Source organism: Neolamprologus brichardi, chromosome 19, assembly GCF_056152115.1.
Source record: "Neolamprologus brichardi isolate AB-2024 chromosome 19, ASM5615211v1, whole genome shotgun sequence".
NCBI classification, from domain to species: Eukaryota; Metazoa; Chordata; class Actinopteri; order Cichliformes; family Cichlidae; genus Neolamprologus; species Neolamprologus brichardi.
The window spans coordinates 8,217,321-8,233,067 of NC_142122.1; the positions used below are offsets into that span (position 1 = coordinate 8,217,321).

A 15,747-nucleotide genomic window follows, 5' to 3' on the forward strand; every position below is an offset into this window, starting at 1 on the left:
TCTAGGTTTGTGTAGCCATTTTTGGTCATTCTTCCAGATGTGGGAATATGAGCCCACATTTAAATGATTTGTTTAGTCCACATACCATGTGACTTTTTGCTATTTGCTGTTTCTCTAAATGAGCAATGAGCAAATCATCCAGGCATTCATTTCATTAGTCTTAAAAAGGGTTTCATAAACTTCATACAGTATTATGAGTACAATTACAAATGTAACTGCCACAGAAAATATGTGGTGCACATATTTAGATGGAAGCGTTTGATTGGAGCGTTTGAAAAACTGATATTTAAGCTAAACTCGGATGTTCTTTGGGGTCAGCAGCAGGTTGGCACCACTTTAAGGGGCTGTTTCATGTTAGAGCAGGTCAGCGGCACCTGGAGCTGAGCTGTATAGGTCAAGGACGCTGTAACCAAGGTTTGGGTGCATGTATTACTTGGACTTTTGGCAGTGCTCGTTTCTGTTGAAGCAAATTTTCAGTTCAGGTTTTTTTTCTGAACTGAGAGTGTTACCACTTCTCTGTTTGACTCGCAGGTGGAACTGATGAACACGAAGTTTAATTTTGTATGTCTGGCTATCAACAGCACTAGACTGCACTTTTATGGCTCAGTGCTGAAACTCAACCGAATTATACACAATAAATTGATGTGTGCATGCAAGTCAGCAGCTTTAGTGGCTTTCTTTCTTTTTCCTTCCGTGTAATGCTGTATTTAATGCTACATTAATATAAGAAATTGGATGAACAGGTCTCAGCATTTTCCCTTTTTGATGTGGGGAGCTTCACAGATAACATTTTTAGCCACAGAAAAACAAGCAAAGAACCTATTAAAGGCTTAAAACACTCTCATATGGCCCACGTCACATAGCCGTCCCTTGAGACTCTCCCATTAACATTAAAACACTGAACAAATCTGCATTTTTGAGGACTACTTTGGAAACGGATCATCAACAAACACCAAAAACAAATATATTCCTGTGTGAATTGTGCTGTCTGCCACAGTGAAACAATTACAAAGGTAGAAAGAGGAAGAGAAAAACTACAGATAGGTTTTTTTGGACATGTGAAAGACACACTGACTCATTGCTCTGGCTACCTGCAGAATTAAATATGTTAATTCAAGTAATTATAAATCGGGAAAGCATATTTTGTTTGCGAACTTGGAGAGAAATGTCTGTTTTCCTGGAAGCTTCTAGTTTGGTGCACAGAAAATTACTGCAGAAGTGCTTTGGCCTTAACAGGACATGTGCAGTTAGCTGATGGGTGGATGAGTTGAAAGTGTCTTTTGTTTGAGTGCAGTGTAACTCCTCCCCAGCTCAGCATTTCTCTGAGTCAGGTGATGGTCAGCAGTGAAAAACGCTGCTTCGGCACAAAGCAGCACCACGACTGGCTACCTACCATCACACGACGGCTGCTGGCAAACCGAGCTCGAGCTGACTCACGATTACTCTGAACCCGGCCACTGTGCTTCATCGTATCTGTTTACATTGCTGTCCAACTGTTGTCAGAGACAGCTCAGGCATGACTCAGGACTCGAAGCTGTGATAATAAGTTCTCGTTACAGTGCCAGCATCTTCGTAAATTTGTATTTTTTTTTAAAACAAAATTGTATTGATACTAACACTGCAAACAAACAACAAATTTAATTGACGCAAGCATATAAAAGAAACATTCAAACTACAAGTGTATCCACATGCTGTAAACTCAGCCTCCTGCAAAAACACAGACCTTAATGTTTGTTTAAGTACCAGGAACATAAGCTGTACTTTCATTTTGGACACATACGCTGCAGTGAAATGGGATCCGTCACAGAGTGGCCTTTGTGCGGTGGGAGACTCCTGCTTTGAGCCAGCGAAGCTGGAGATACATGTTCACGCTGGGCTTTTCAATGACTCGCTGCTCAGCAGGGCCTCTTTGATGCCCAGAGTCTATTTGAATAGCATCTGCACATAGATTTGCATCCAATTTGTGTGCTGTGAGATCATCAGAAGTGCTGCATCTTCTTATCAGCTTGCGTCATACTCAGACATTTGTCTGGATATAAACCTGCTTGTTCGTAGTCTCATCAAATATGTAAAATTCAGGAAGTAGATAGAAGCTATTTTGCTGTTTTATGGATGTCTTCAAAGTTTGTACATTTGAGGAAGAAGAAATAAAACTACATATTGTAAGATGTTTTTAGTTATTTCTAGTGCATTCAAAAGCTGCAAAAGGGTTAGATGGTGATGCATCTTTCAGGGGAAGTGGCGCTCAAAGTGCGGAAATTTCGAACAAATATTGCTAAGTACAGCTTCAAGTCAAGTCAGTTTTATATAGCGTATTTTAGCCAACCCGAAGTGCTTAACAGGCTCTCCTCCACAGCATGTCTTCGTTCTCTCACCCCAACCAGTCGCAGCAGATGGCCTCCCCTCCCTGAGCCTGGTTCTGCTGGAGGTTTCTTCCTGCTAAAAGGGAGTTTTTCCTCCCCACTGTCGACATATGATTGTTGGGTTTTTCTCTGTATGTATTGTAGGGTCTACCTAAATATAATATAAAGCGTCTGAGCCCATACGATTGACTGTTGTGATTTGGTGCTATATAAATAAAATTGAATTGAACAGATACCTTCATTCGCAATCCAGGTCTCCAAGAACCCACAACACCGAACATGCATACACAGACAATATAGTAAAGATAATAACTTGAAAATTAGTCAGAATGTCAGAATAAAAACGTTAAATTCCAACTGTGGTAAATAAAAGAGGAATAGATCATATTTACAGTGACCAAACCGTGAGGGACCTCAGAGGTGACTTAAAGCAGCTGAGACTAGGCACAGCTGATTTCAACAATTGTTGAACAGTTTTTTATGAGGGAAGGCCGCCCAGAGGCAACGACATCAAAGGCCTGATTGTCTTTAGTGAGGAGAAGGCACCGAGAGAAACTGTTGGATTATTTAGGAACCATTTTCTTTCTGTCATAATACATCTGGCTAAACATTAGCTTAACTGAGGTTGAATGCCACTTGATTTACCTCCTAACACGCCGTCACGGATAGATGCTTCCTTCTGTGCAGTGATGTGGTTGACAGTTGTAATTAGGGATGTCGCCAGAGCCTCTACTTATGGTAACGTTCCATGCCAAAATTTTGAAAGTGCTGTGGGACTTCTTTCAGTGCTATAGGTAGCGAGTAGGGTTGTCAGAGAAATTGATACTTGGGCACTAATTGATAGTAAAGATTAAAATTGGAGTTGCAGCAGGATTGACAGCATTGTTGCAGACTGGCAGCACAAACATGAACATGAGCACCAAAAACTCTGTGAAGTATCTTAAAGTTGACCTCACGCTTTTTATGGAGAATTCTGAGACCTCGCTAAAGCTCTCGTTTCAACAACAAGTGTTGTCAGTCCTTTGTGTCTGGGATGTTACAAGATGGTGCTAAATTTAATAGGATAACACAATTATTTGTGTCTAAGAAGTGTTATTTTTCTCTTAAAGTCCCAGTTTGAAGCAGAGAAAAGTTTGCCAACAACTACACAGAAACAGTGTCAACCTACCTTAACAAATATTTCATCAGCAATGACAATATGGTGCCAGAAGCACAGGAAATAAACAGAACTGCTGCTGCAAGAGCCACTGTAGTTCCAATCATTGCTAACCAAAATCTGCCTTAATTTCCTCCGTTTCTGCCCACAGTATTGAAAGCAGTGTCTATTCCTGGGTGTCGTATGGAGTTTGAAGTTCGAGCATCATGACAAATCCTGGTGTAATTTGGTAGAAATGAGAGTTTGGGAAAGAACTGAGCTGATTTCTATGGAAGCTGAAAGAAAATCTTTTTTTTCCCCTGTCATTTGTAAGTCAAAATTTCAGGTTATTATCTCAGATGGTTGAGTTAGTAAGTCAAAAATGTGGCTTAGAAAGGGGGAAAAACATTTCAGTGGCTAAAAAGCTTTCGTAGATTTCTGGAATGTGACCTTGCTGGTAAGTTTTTGGTGCTTTGGACACTACAGAGGGAGCGCCACTGAGTTTCATTTTATATGTAAAATTAGCCGATATCTCAAATACTGGGTAACTCCCACCAAAAAACAATCGAGATGCCTTAATGGAAAAACATGTTCCTTTAATTTTGGAGGCATGGTGGTGGAATGGTTGGCACCGTCACCTCACATTAACAAAGTCCTGAGTTCGAACCTAACCAGCTGGCTGAGGCCTTTCTGTGTGTTGCTCTAACCAGGTACTCTGGTTATCCCCCACCGTTCAACGACATGCATGGGGTTTGGTTAGTTGGTCATTCTAAACTGGCTGTAGGTGTGAATGTGAGCGTGCATGGTGGTTTGTGTCTCTTGATAAATTGGCGATGTCACCATGGTGTACCTCGCCTTTTGCGCTGTGAAAGCTGAGATAGTTTTCAGCTCAACCATGACCCTGAACCGGATAGGCAGAAGAAAATGGATGGATGTTCCTTTTAATTCATTTTGTGAGGATATACTTTTGACTGATTAAATGTTCTGGTGAAAATCTTTGAATCTACAAGGTAAGTGTATCTGTTGCATAAACTGTCTACATCTAAAACATATTTTTATTAAATAACATCACTGTTGCTTCCTTTAGAAATCTAAATCTGATGGGAAATTGATGCAGCATCTGTGTTATTATGACCTGAGCGAGATTACATGAACTTCAGGAGTCCAACAGATCATCTCTGAAAAGTTGCTGAGATCCAGGGAGGAAGCCACGCACTGAGCGCAGATGCTTTTGTGGTCATAAACTTGTGTTGCGTGGGGAGAGTGTGTGTGTGGACTCTGTTTTTTAAGAGCCTCTGAGCAGCCGAGCTGTTTGTTTGCGGGTCTCCAGGCTTTTGTGGTTGTCATAGCAACCACCCAGTGTCGGGCACTCTGCAACATTTTCACAGACGAGCCGGTCTTTGTTAAATGAACACGCCGGAGGAAAGAGCTATCGCCACGCTTTGACTTTCTATTGTGACACACACACGCATGAATATGCAGCAGGGCAGCTCTGGGCCACGAGAGAGTAAATATCAGTCGACCGGTCACAATGGCTGCTATTCTTTGTCGGTCTGCGCTTTCTGGCTCGTCCACAGCTCGGTCAGCACGCGCGGGAACAGTGAGGAGCGTGTACATGCATGTGTGCAAAGTGCCTCTGCCTGCACAGCATACAGTATCTCTCTGCACCAGCTGCACGCTGGCTATATGTGCTCCTGTGTCGCATGCTGGTTTTTTTTTTTTTTTTTTGCACTCTCTTTCTGAGGCACACTTGCCTCCTTGCATGTGTGCATGCTGAAGCAGCAGCCAAGGCAATAGTTAAATGTAATGGGATGTCTTTGCTGAGTTGGCAGTTTGTAGTAACAGCCTGTTTGAGTGCCTGGTTGGATGGATGCTGCACCTCAGAGACTAGACTTTCACACGCCATCGCACGGCTGGACTGAATGAGCTGTATTAATCTACAGTACCTGTTTTTGCAGATACTTCGGTGTCATGCATTATATTTGACATTTTTTAGATCTTTAGTCTGTAGTTTTATGCACACATCGTGCACATATTTCGTGGTATCTCGTGCACATATTTGAGTACCGCCTAACTGGACTGCAAAGCTTAGCAGATTGAGTACAGAAATGCTGGCAACAATTCTGAGATGATTTTCAAGCAAAACTTTATTATGATGCTTTTCCTTTCCTCTGTTTTATATTTTTGTCACGGGAATATTTTCCATTTTTTAGTTGGAGATTTTAGGACACTGTCCATAAACAATAACCGCTCTTTTCAGCTGTCAATCAACATTTTATAGGCATAACAACTGGGCAGTTAATTGAAGGTGAGGGAGTTTCAGTTTTATTTGAATATTTGTCCAGAAGTTTTGTGATATTCGTTTAATTTTCAGTCTGGCTTTGTTGTGTTTGTGATCCAGAAACGGTAGCGAGCTGTAATACAGGAAGTAACTGAAAGAACAAGAAAGTGAGAGTGAGTGGTTTAGTCATGCAGCTCTTAGGGGGACATACTAGGGAAACAACAGTGCTGGGATTATACCAGAGATGATACTATCACGATATTACAATCACTATATGACATTATTGTGATTTTTAGCATTTTGTGGGATGCTGAGTGTTGCACTAACATGTTGAGATGTAAATCGAGATTGAGATTATGTCCTCAAAGTTAATCTTTGTCGATATACGATAAGATAAAGTTATCTCACTTCAGTTATTTTTCTTTTTTTACTGTCAAATGAGATTATTAAGCACATCAACCGTAAAATCTGCCATAAAATGGAAGTCTGCTATCAGTCTGTGATTAATTGGGGCGAAGTTGGCAATTACATGCAATCGATTTCTAATGATACAGCAATTAACTCATAAACCATCAAGAATCACGTATCTGTTGCAGTCTACATAGACACAAATTCAGATTTAACTGTTAAAATTGTTCTCTGCAACCTTCCTGTTCTATAGAAAAATAAACAGAATACAACTAGCTGGCAGTCATTCAGACTGATTGCAACATGCTGTCTGCATCTATAAATTAGACAGCAAGACCTTTTGCAGACCTTCAGCAATCTCTCTAAGAATGGTTGCAGGCTGCCCAAGTCAGACTGTAACTGTTTGCAGAAAGGTTGCATCCTATCAACCTGTGCATTTGCCTTATGATGAAACGTGGTCTTGAGTGTGCAAAAAAAAAGGTAAAATCACCAGAAAGCCACTATCTTTATTTATTTATTTGTTTATAATTCAATTCAATTCAATTCAATTTTATTTATATAGCGCCAAATCACAACAAAAGTCGCCTCAAGGCGCTTCATAGATACAGAGAAAAGCCCAACAATCATATGACCCCCTATGAGCAAGCACTTTGGCGACAGTGGGAAGGAAAAACTCCCTTTTAACAGGAAGAAACCTCCGGCAGAACCAGGCTCAGGGAGGGGCGGCCATCTGCTGCGACCGGTTGGGGTGAGAGAAGGAAGACAGGATAAAGACATGCTGTGGAAGAGAGACAGAGATTAATAACAGATATGATTCAATACAGAGAGGTCTATTAACACATAGTGAGTGAGAAAGGTGACTGGAAAGGAAAAACTCAATGCATCATGGGAATCCCCCGGCAGCCTACATCTATTGCAGCATAACTAAGGGAGGATTCAGGGTCACCTGGTCCAGCCCTAACTATATGCTTTAGAAAAAAGGAAAGTTTTAAGCCTAATCTTAAAAGTAGAGATAGTGTCTGTCTCCCGAATCCAATTATAGATGTAAGGAGGTTGCTCTACTATTTTTTGTGTGTGTGACTGAGCCATTAGCTTGCTGTGAACAAGGAGGTAGGTTTGTCATGTCCAGCATTAGATGTTTTTTCTGTTTGAGCCAATTAAAATGTAAGTTTGCTCGGCTAATGTTATCTTAGGATGGTAGTGCAAGAGCTGAGCCCTCTTCTTCACAGCATTCCCAGATTATTATTATTTTTTTCAATAAAATATCCATATTTGTAGTCCTGTGTCAATACAATATTGCCATGCAAATTATTGCGATAGCATGCTGTATTGATATTTCCTCCCACTCCGCTAGATTATACTGGTAAGTTTTGGTTCAGCCAACTGGACCAGCGACTCACATGTGCCCTGCAGCCTCAGCCTTGGCCTGGTTCACAGTTTTCACTGCCAGAGAAGTGAGGATAAAGTCAGTGTGGGTAGTCAGGCTGCATCCTCTAGTGCGCTTTGAAGGAAGGAGACAGAAGGGGATGAATGATGACCTTTGACCCTCTCAGAACACTCCCTTTGCTAGTTGGCACTCCTGCCCTTCCTCTGTTAGGGAGAGAGAGCACTGTGACTACTAACAGAGAGAGAGAGAGAGAGCAAAGCAGATGCCTCCCCTTCATCTCTCCTCCAGGTTCAGGAGTCAGAAAGGTCATATTGTTCCTGTGCATGACTCACTCTGAGCAGGATGGATGGAGCAGCGGCTCTTATTACACACCAGTGCGGGGATGTTAGGAGCCTCTGTTTGGTTGTGTTTGTTTACCTGTCTGACTGACTGGTAGCATCAATGTTCCTAAGTACACGTGTGACATAAATAGATAGTAACAGCTTCATGTTACTGTTGGGAGTTCTGGTCACCGTATTCATTGCTTTTGGTGGATTGTAGTACAACAAACTGCATTAGGGCAGAAGAGATAACAGCTCAGTGATCAGACGTTGACAGACAGTAAGACTAGACTCTGGGTCAGACTTTTAAAAACAAAAACATGTTCCCAGATCCAGGAGATGAGCCCAGAAAGTGACAACACTGAACTCATTTCTGCTATGAAAGATGTCGTAGTAGCTCGGTTTGGCTTACACAGTGAGTTCAGTCAATCAGCTACTTCCTGACAAATGACTGAAACCCTTGCTTCATTCTTTAAAATGCATGCTTTGGTGAGACTTTAATTTTAGTGCGTGGTTTCCTCAGTTTACTCTGTGTTCCCTAAAAGGTCAGCAATGTCAAGCCAGATTGCAAATCCAGTGAATCATTCTAAAAGACTGCTAGAATTTTATAAATAGCTTTTTTAGTTGGTAAAATGATTAATGAAATGATGAAGCATTTTATATCCCAAAAGTCAACTTGACTGTGATATCACACTGTTTTTAGTCATTGCACAATGCTATAACTCAGGAACTGAAGTGGGGAGGGTTGCGGCTTTGTTTCATATTTGGTGCTCACCTATTGAATTCCTTTTTAAATTATTACTCTGAATTTAGAAAATATACATCCATGTGGGGCTGTTAGATATAACGATATATATCGGATGATGATATAAAAATATTTATCGTTTCATTTTATGCTATCGTTTGTTTCGTGGTGTCGCAAAATAAACTGTTTACGGCAATATTTTTTCATCGTTTTGATGGTCACTGTAGTGGCTATATTAATTTCTTCTTTCTCTCTTTCTCTTATATTTAATATAACCACACTACGGACGGACAAGCGCCTCTTTTTATGGGTTGTCGTTAGCAACAACGATGGTAAAACCATCGCGTGTCCGCTTGTTTATTTTCCACATAAACCTTTCACAATAAAGCTCAAGATCCTATTGAGACTTTTCAAAATAAACTGAATCACGTGAAAGATGCAGAGTATTTACGGATGAGAAGCAAAAAGGAGCCGTCAGGTGCTAAAAAATAAACTTTAGACTCAAACGTTAGAACAGGCTTTTCCCCGCAGCACACTGTGTAATAAATACAAAGAAAACGGCGGCCGTTACAACTAGTGTCTAAAAATGTGTAGTTTCATGCATCGGTTAAAACACTCGACTTCAGGTACACGACGCCCAGCTGGAAACACTTCACACAAGTCCAGCTGCCCGAGATTCACAGAATTTACAGAAAATGTTATATTTTTGTGATTTATATCGGGCCGATAGATGTCTTATATCGGGATATGAGATTTTGGTCATATCGCACAGCCCTACATCCATGTAAACCTCATACAACTGCAACTTGGCTAGTTGGTGAATGCCTACAATCTCCAACCATCCAACAGTTTTCATCTGCTTTTCCGAAGTAGGACTGCAATGGCAGTTGTCTAAGCCCCAGCAACATTTTCCAGATCCTTCTGGGGAGTCCTGAGACACGCCTAGGCCAGGCAAGATCTAAAATCTCTTCAGTGAGTTATGGGTCTACCTGGGGTACCCCCCCACCAGCTGGGCATGGTTTGAAAGGCTTAGAGATAGTAACTCTTGCTGGCTCTTCTTCATCGTCTCTGTCTGTGAACATATAACATAGTTATTCCTCTCTGTACCATCAGTTTCTTTTTTGTCTCCCCCTCAACTTCTGAGATGGGTTTTAAGCCTTCTTGCATGCCAGATGCATGGAGCCACAGCGCAGCAGTCTGCAGAGCATCCAGACAGCAGAGCATCCAGACAGCAGTTTGGCTCGTCCTGCAAGGCTCTTTTTCCCGCTGTGCCTCCAAACTGAAGACGGTAGTAACCTGAATCTCATTCGATCTGCTCTGCCAGACCTTTATTCTCAGTTCTGGGTTTTGGATGGAAGGATGTAACAAATAAATGAAGCCAACATCAGATTATGGCATTGTCAGAAATGCACAGGGAAGCATCAGCTGTGGTTTAACTTTAGCTTGGTTTTCATTCGCGTTTTGTGGCTTTTTGGCCACATAGAGGCTTTGGGCTCAGTTTATACCACAAGGCCCTGTGTTTTTGTCTCTTTGGACCTCAGTTTCCTCAACGGCATTGTCAGAGTTCACCAAATTTTAATTCAGCGTGAATTATTTGTACTGATTTGCTTTGCATGTCTGAATCTACACATTTCTGTAATTTATTGGAACTAAAATTACAAACACAGCTACAATTAAGCTTTTTTCCTGTTCCCCATGAATAGGAAAATGAGGAACAACTCAGCCTTTTATCATTTACCGCTCACGTATTCTTGAGCAAGGCACTCCTCTCCTGCACAGCTGTTCCTCCAGGGTGCCCTTTTAAGCCCTTTTAAATCAGAATGTGCTCTCTGTGAGCATGTCTGGTTAAATGCAATGTCCTAATCCATCACACATCAGGAAATCATCTGGGGGTCTGAGGAGGAGGAAAGTGCTGTATGACTGTTAGCAGCTCAGTTTTCCTGGAACAAAAAACTCTCTCCATCAGCACTTTCCTGCCCCACGAGCCAGTGTGAAGTGAAGGTAGGAGAAATACTTAGGATAGAGATGACCGTTTTTACCTGCCGAGGAACTACAGAGGCCCATTTCCACGTCAGCTCATCCAGACAGTATTTATTCTCATTACTGCAGGAGCTGCAGTACAATTTCTCATGTTGTGGATTTGATTATAAAACAGAAAAACTACTTCTTTTTTAACCATCTTTGTTAAACATTTTGGAGGAGATGCTGGAAAGATATTTTCCTAGACTCTATTTTTTCATTGCAGTTTATCTGCCTGTTTCTGGGGTTTCGTGGGGACACGAGAGGCCCTGAGCTGGAGGCTGAGGCTTGAGAAACCGGTCGCAGTGTTGAAAACCGCCTTCCTGTGTCAAAGGCTCTGCCAGCACAGTCTGCCTTTCCTCTTTCGCCTAAACTCACCCTGCCTGTGTGTTTGGATATGGCAGAGGCTCGCACTCATGAGCTGGCTTGTTTCACTAAAAGGATTGTACTAATATGGAACTGGCAGAGAGGCAGGAAATCTTTTTTCTAAGTGAGGGTGATTAATGAAGTGGGAGAGAGGAGAGAGTGGGCAAAAAGGGGGAGGATGGGAGTAGAGGAAGAGGAGTGAGGGGAGGTGGTGGGTTTTTAAAGAAGAGGGAAATATGTGAGAGTTTTATACCGTGAGAAATGATTGTAGTTATTTAATTCAGTAGTGGGTAAAGCTCTTTGTAAGTGTTAATACTATTAATCATAGTCACTGCTTCAAAACCTGATTCATTCTTTAGTGCTTTTTAAAATAAAAACAACAGTGGCTTACTCACAGTCTCCTTTTAATTGAGTAATGTCATATGTCAGGATGAGTCTGCTAAAATCAAGTTAATCTGTGTCATCTATAATCAAGCTTCAGTCGAGCTGACCTTCATTAGATATTTTAAATTCCCATATCAAATCAAATTATATTGGTAGATTTTCTTTCTTGTAAGTCTGTTAGGGATTTTTCTCCCATTTTCCAATATATGATCAGTATTGTGATTTATTCCTGGTAGTTTGACAGGTTGAGGTCTACATATAAGTGAACCTATTAAATCCTTACAGCTACAAAAAACAGCTTTGTAAAAATCACTTTAAAGAATGGCAGTATGGTTGAAACCAAAGAAAAAGCTATTAAGTTTACAGAATTCTTTTATTTATTTGCTTATTTATTTATATAATACATTTTTCTTTTTGCCCCACTCCCTGCAGTTAAACTTGGTCAGTTTTATTCTTTTATTTATTCGTCTGTATGTATTAACATTGCCTCAGATGTTCCCAGAAATGTCCAAACCCACAGAAATATGCATGTTTATTGACTTTAATAGTCCATTTTATTTTGGTTGCAGTGAGCTGTTTCATATCCTCTTTATGCATAACAGCCAGCAAGCAAATGCAAACGGTAACAAAATAAGTTTTACCAGCATATTAACAGAATAACTTTAGCAAGAGTATCTGTGCGTAAGCAGTTGGCTTTGACATATCACAAATAAAAATTTCATGCAGTACATGTCTGTGAACTTCTATGTAACAGGTCTAGAGACTGGTTAGCAACCATCTGGCAAATGGTCACAAGGGAAAAGAATTGAGCTTAAGGAAGAACAACTCAAACCAGATATTAAGAATGTCTGTCTTCAAAGTAAAAGTTGCACCTTTTGAAATGTGTTGGTTGCAGCAGTAGGACAACATTTAATTTAAAGGTGAATTTTCTCCGTTTCTGCTTCGTAAGCATCTGCTAAACCGGCATCTGCCATGCAAACTACATGCAACCTGCAAGCCATCACAAGAAAGTTTTGAGTATAGCACTCTTTACAATCAATTTCATAGTAGTAACTACTAGCAACCACCTTTCCCTAGTGGCCAGGAGTTACCACGAGGTTACCGACCGGCCTTTAGGGCTGCATGAATAGTAATCACAGCTACTGCATACAGATTTTTCCCTTGCAACCAGTGGTTGTTAGATGGTTGCTCACTGATCTCTAGCTGTATTTTTACTAAAACCTGAGTCAGATTTCTTTCATTGGTGCTGGTGGTTAACAAAATACCCAGTGACATAAATTATTATAGAGTGTTTATAACCACTGAGTACAGGTTATCCAGGTTGAGTATCCTGTGGTATTCAAGGGTCCTGAACTGTGGATTTGGTGGTTGCCATGGGATAAACATTGCATGCAATGATGCTCACTGGCAGACTTCCCCGAAGTTGATGTGGAGCAGATTTCTCCCACTCTTGACCCCTGTTGTTTTTACAGCCTGCCTCAGTTCTGGGAGGCTGAGACCAGACAGAGAAGGAGCGAGAGAGCAGAGAATGGGGGAGGCCTCCAGTTTTTATGACCCTCCAGTTCCTCCCACAGACACATTCAGCCCTTCAGTCATGCTTTCACTTTGCTCGGTTACACGTTATGATGCTGAAGCTGAAACAGACTGCGTTAAACGGCAGTAATGAGAGCGATTTTGCACTGGCAGGACTCTGGAGCAGACATGTCAACAGCTTACAGAGATTCACAGCACATACTGTACTGACACAAACTGTACAAGGACCAAACAGTTGCAATGGAGTGCAGAGGAGTAGTATGAGACGCGCCACACCGTAGATTCATATAATGAGCAGTTTTTAATCTCTTTAGGTGCTTCACAGCTGCATGAGTTTTTGGTCAGTTTGCTGTATTGATGTGGGCAACTCTGTCCTTTTGTTGCAGATCCAAAAACAATGACACATTTTTTTTAAATCAGTCTCTGCTTTTCAACAATCAGACAGAGAAGTTGACGGTAGTAGAGACACAGAGTCTCAGTGAGCTACACAGTTGAGATGATGGGCAAACATGGGCTTTCTTTAATATTGTTTTTTTTTTAAATAAAAGTAAGTCTTGAAGTTTTAAGTGTATTATATTGATGTCACATCATATTGTGCCTGATGATACTGTGTAAGGTTTTTTTGACGATGCTACTCAACCTGCATCCTCCTCAGGCTATAAATATATATGTGCTAAGCACAGGGAAAGCCCTTCAGCCTCACTCTTAGGTAACTCTCAGAGGAGGTTTTTCTCTCTTAGCTCTTTTGGGAGTCCACCACGGCTATTAATTAAGTTGGTTTGGCAATCTTCTGCAAAGACGAGCTTGAGTCATATGGAAACTCATTGCACAGTTGTGGTGTCACTTTCAATCCCAAGGAGGAGCAATGGGGAAAACGCCACCTTTCCACTCTGTAGCAGTCGGTGCTTGACAAGCAACTATAACCAAGAATCCTTCAAAGTGGATCTTAAATCTGGTCTTCCAGGATAAAGTGTGTTATTCCAGGAAAATAAATTATCATCCTAACAATTTATTGATGGAGAATTTGAAACGGATCAGATAGTATATCTTCATTTTTAACATTACAATAGAAAGACTTTTAGGTTGAGGACTGAACTGTGCTGGGTAATGTCGCTGGCAAGTCCCACAAATGCGGTGACCTCAAGTGGATCTTGGGTCAACAAAATGTGCACATTTCTTTTATTAATTTTCTTTTTTCTAAGATTAGACTGACTATAGCTTTTCAGTTCAAAGCCATGCTTGGCTGCCTGCTCGTGCAGTAATCTGTCTCTCTGTGATCAGTGGAGCAGCAACTCTGAGCCCTGCCCTGCCAAGAGCCTCAGAACACCTGAAGGTGTCTGGGAGTGTAGTCCACAGCGCAGCCAGAGGGGGGTCATGTGATGGTGCAGGTGGCTGCCAGCCTGGACTGTGTGCTGTTGCCAAACTCCACAGTGACCCAGAGACTTAGAGAAACTGCAGGAGGGCCGGCTAATTCCTGTCAGGAGGAGGCCTGTCGTCCAACCCGAAGCAGCCAAACTTGCCCTCCTTCCAAGACATTTAACAAGCTAACATTCCTTCTGGGAACTTTTAGTCGTTTTCACAACTGTGCTCTTTGCAGCTTCACTCTGAGTGTTTTCAACACTCTGGTCTTCATAAACCTGCACTAATCACGAGTTTTAGGTAAAAACTCATTTTATTCTGCTCAGAGCATACAAAACACTCCACTTTGTACGTTTCACACCATTTCCTGTCTTTTTTGCTCTCCTTGAACATGAAGCTGTTTGCAGGTGGTTAGCAAAATTTCCTGATATAATTTAGATTGTCTTTCTGTTATTTTGAAGGTGTTTCACAAAGAGGAGGGAACAAAAGAGCTGGCACTTGTCAAGAATGACATCTTAGACAAAAAAGAGACAGAACATTGTAAGAATCTGAACCTGCAGAGCCAGCAAACACTCTTATCTTAATACTTTGATTAAATTGCACAGTATTCACACAAGCTGCTGACACCACAGCTCTGCCTCGACTGTTTAAAACATTTGGAAAGCCCCTAAAGGGACTATTGATTAGAATTATTTCAAATATCTTAGTGCCTGTTGGAGCTTGACTTAAATCATGAGTAGTATTGCTGGAAAGTAGTATCTTCTGGGTTCAGGGCGTGTGCCTGCTGTTTGCACATAAATCTTCAGTGCTGGTCTTTTTCCGTCAGTCCTGCCCTTAGGGATGAAACACCATATAATCTGTCTGTTTCCCTTCACATCTTCTACAGTATCTACAGAGTTTCCTCCAGTTTTTTTTTTCTTACTCCACCACACGCCATCAACCTCACACACATCTTAAACCCAGCTCTTCCACACTGTAGTTTATTGATAGCCGTGTAAACCTCACGCGACTCCATTTTTAAGCGTGATCTCATCGCGGAAGTTCCACAAGTGCTCCGAACCAGATCGCCAATGACTTTTAAGTGGCTTTTGTTCCACAGCAGTAGAAAGCAAGCCAGTGAAAGACAGTGTTGGCTTTCATAAACGCCTGGCTCTGCTCCTGCAGGTCCTCCTTCAGCTCTCTGGAGGAAACACAGTGTCTGATCTGCACACAGTGGATGCAATTAACCCGGGAACTCATAAAAAGGCGTTTTGCAGCAGGGTGCATAACGGGCCCAGTCCTCATGCCAGCTCCTGTTGGGCGGTTGAGGTCCTGCTCCAGATGGTTTCCATTAGCATGTTTGCATGCCAGCAATGCCAGACAATCCAAGGCTTGCTACACCTACTGTATGTATACAATGGTCCAGTGTGTGGAAGTTGAGTGAAGAAAATCCAGAAGTCAAGTTTGT

General features: G+C 41.5%; 1 protein-coding gene across 7 annotated transcripts in view; it reads left to right on the top strand.

Annotated features, from left to right (window-relative positions):
* The window catches only part of actn1 (actinin, alpha 1), a 56,898-nt gene that overhangs the window by 10,624 nt on the left and 30,527 nt on the right, over nt 1-15,747 (top strand). The gene's annotated exons all lie outside the window — the stretch shown is intronic.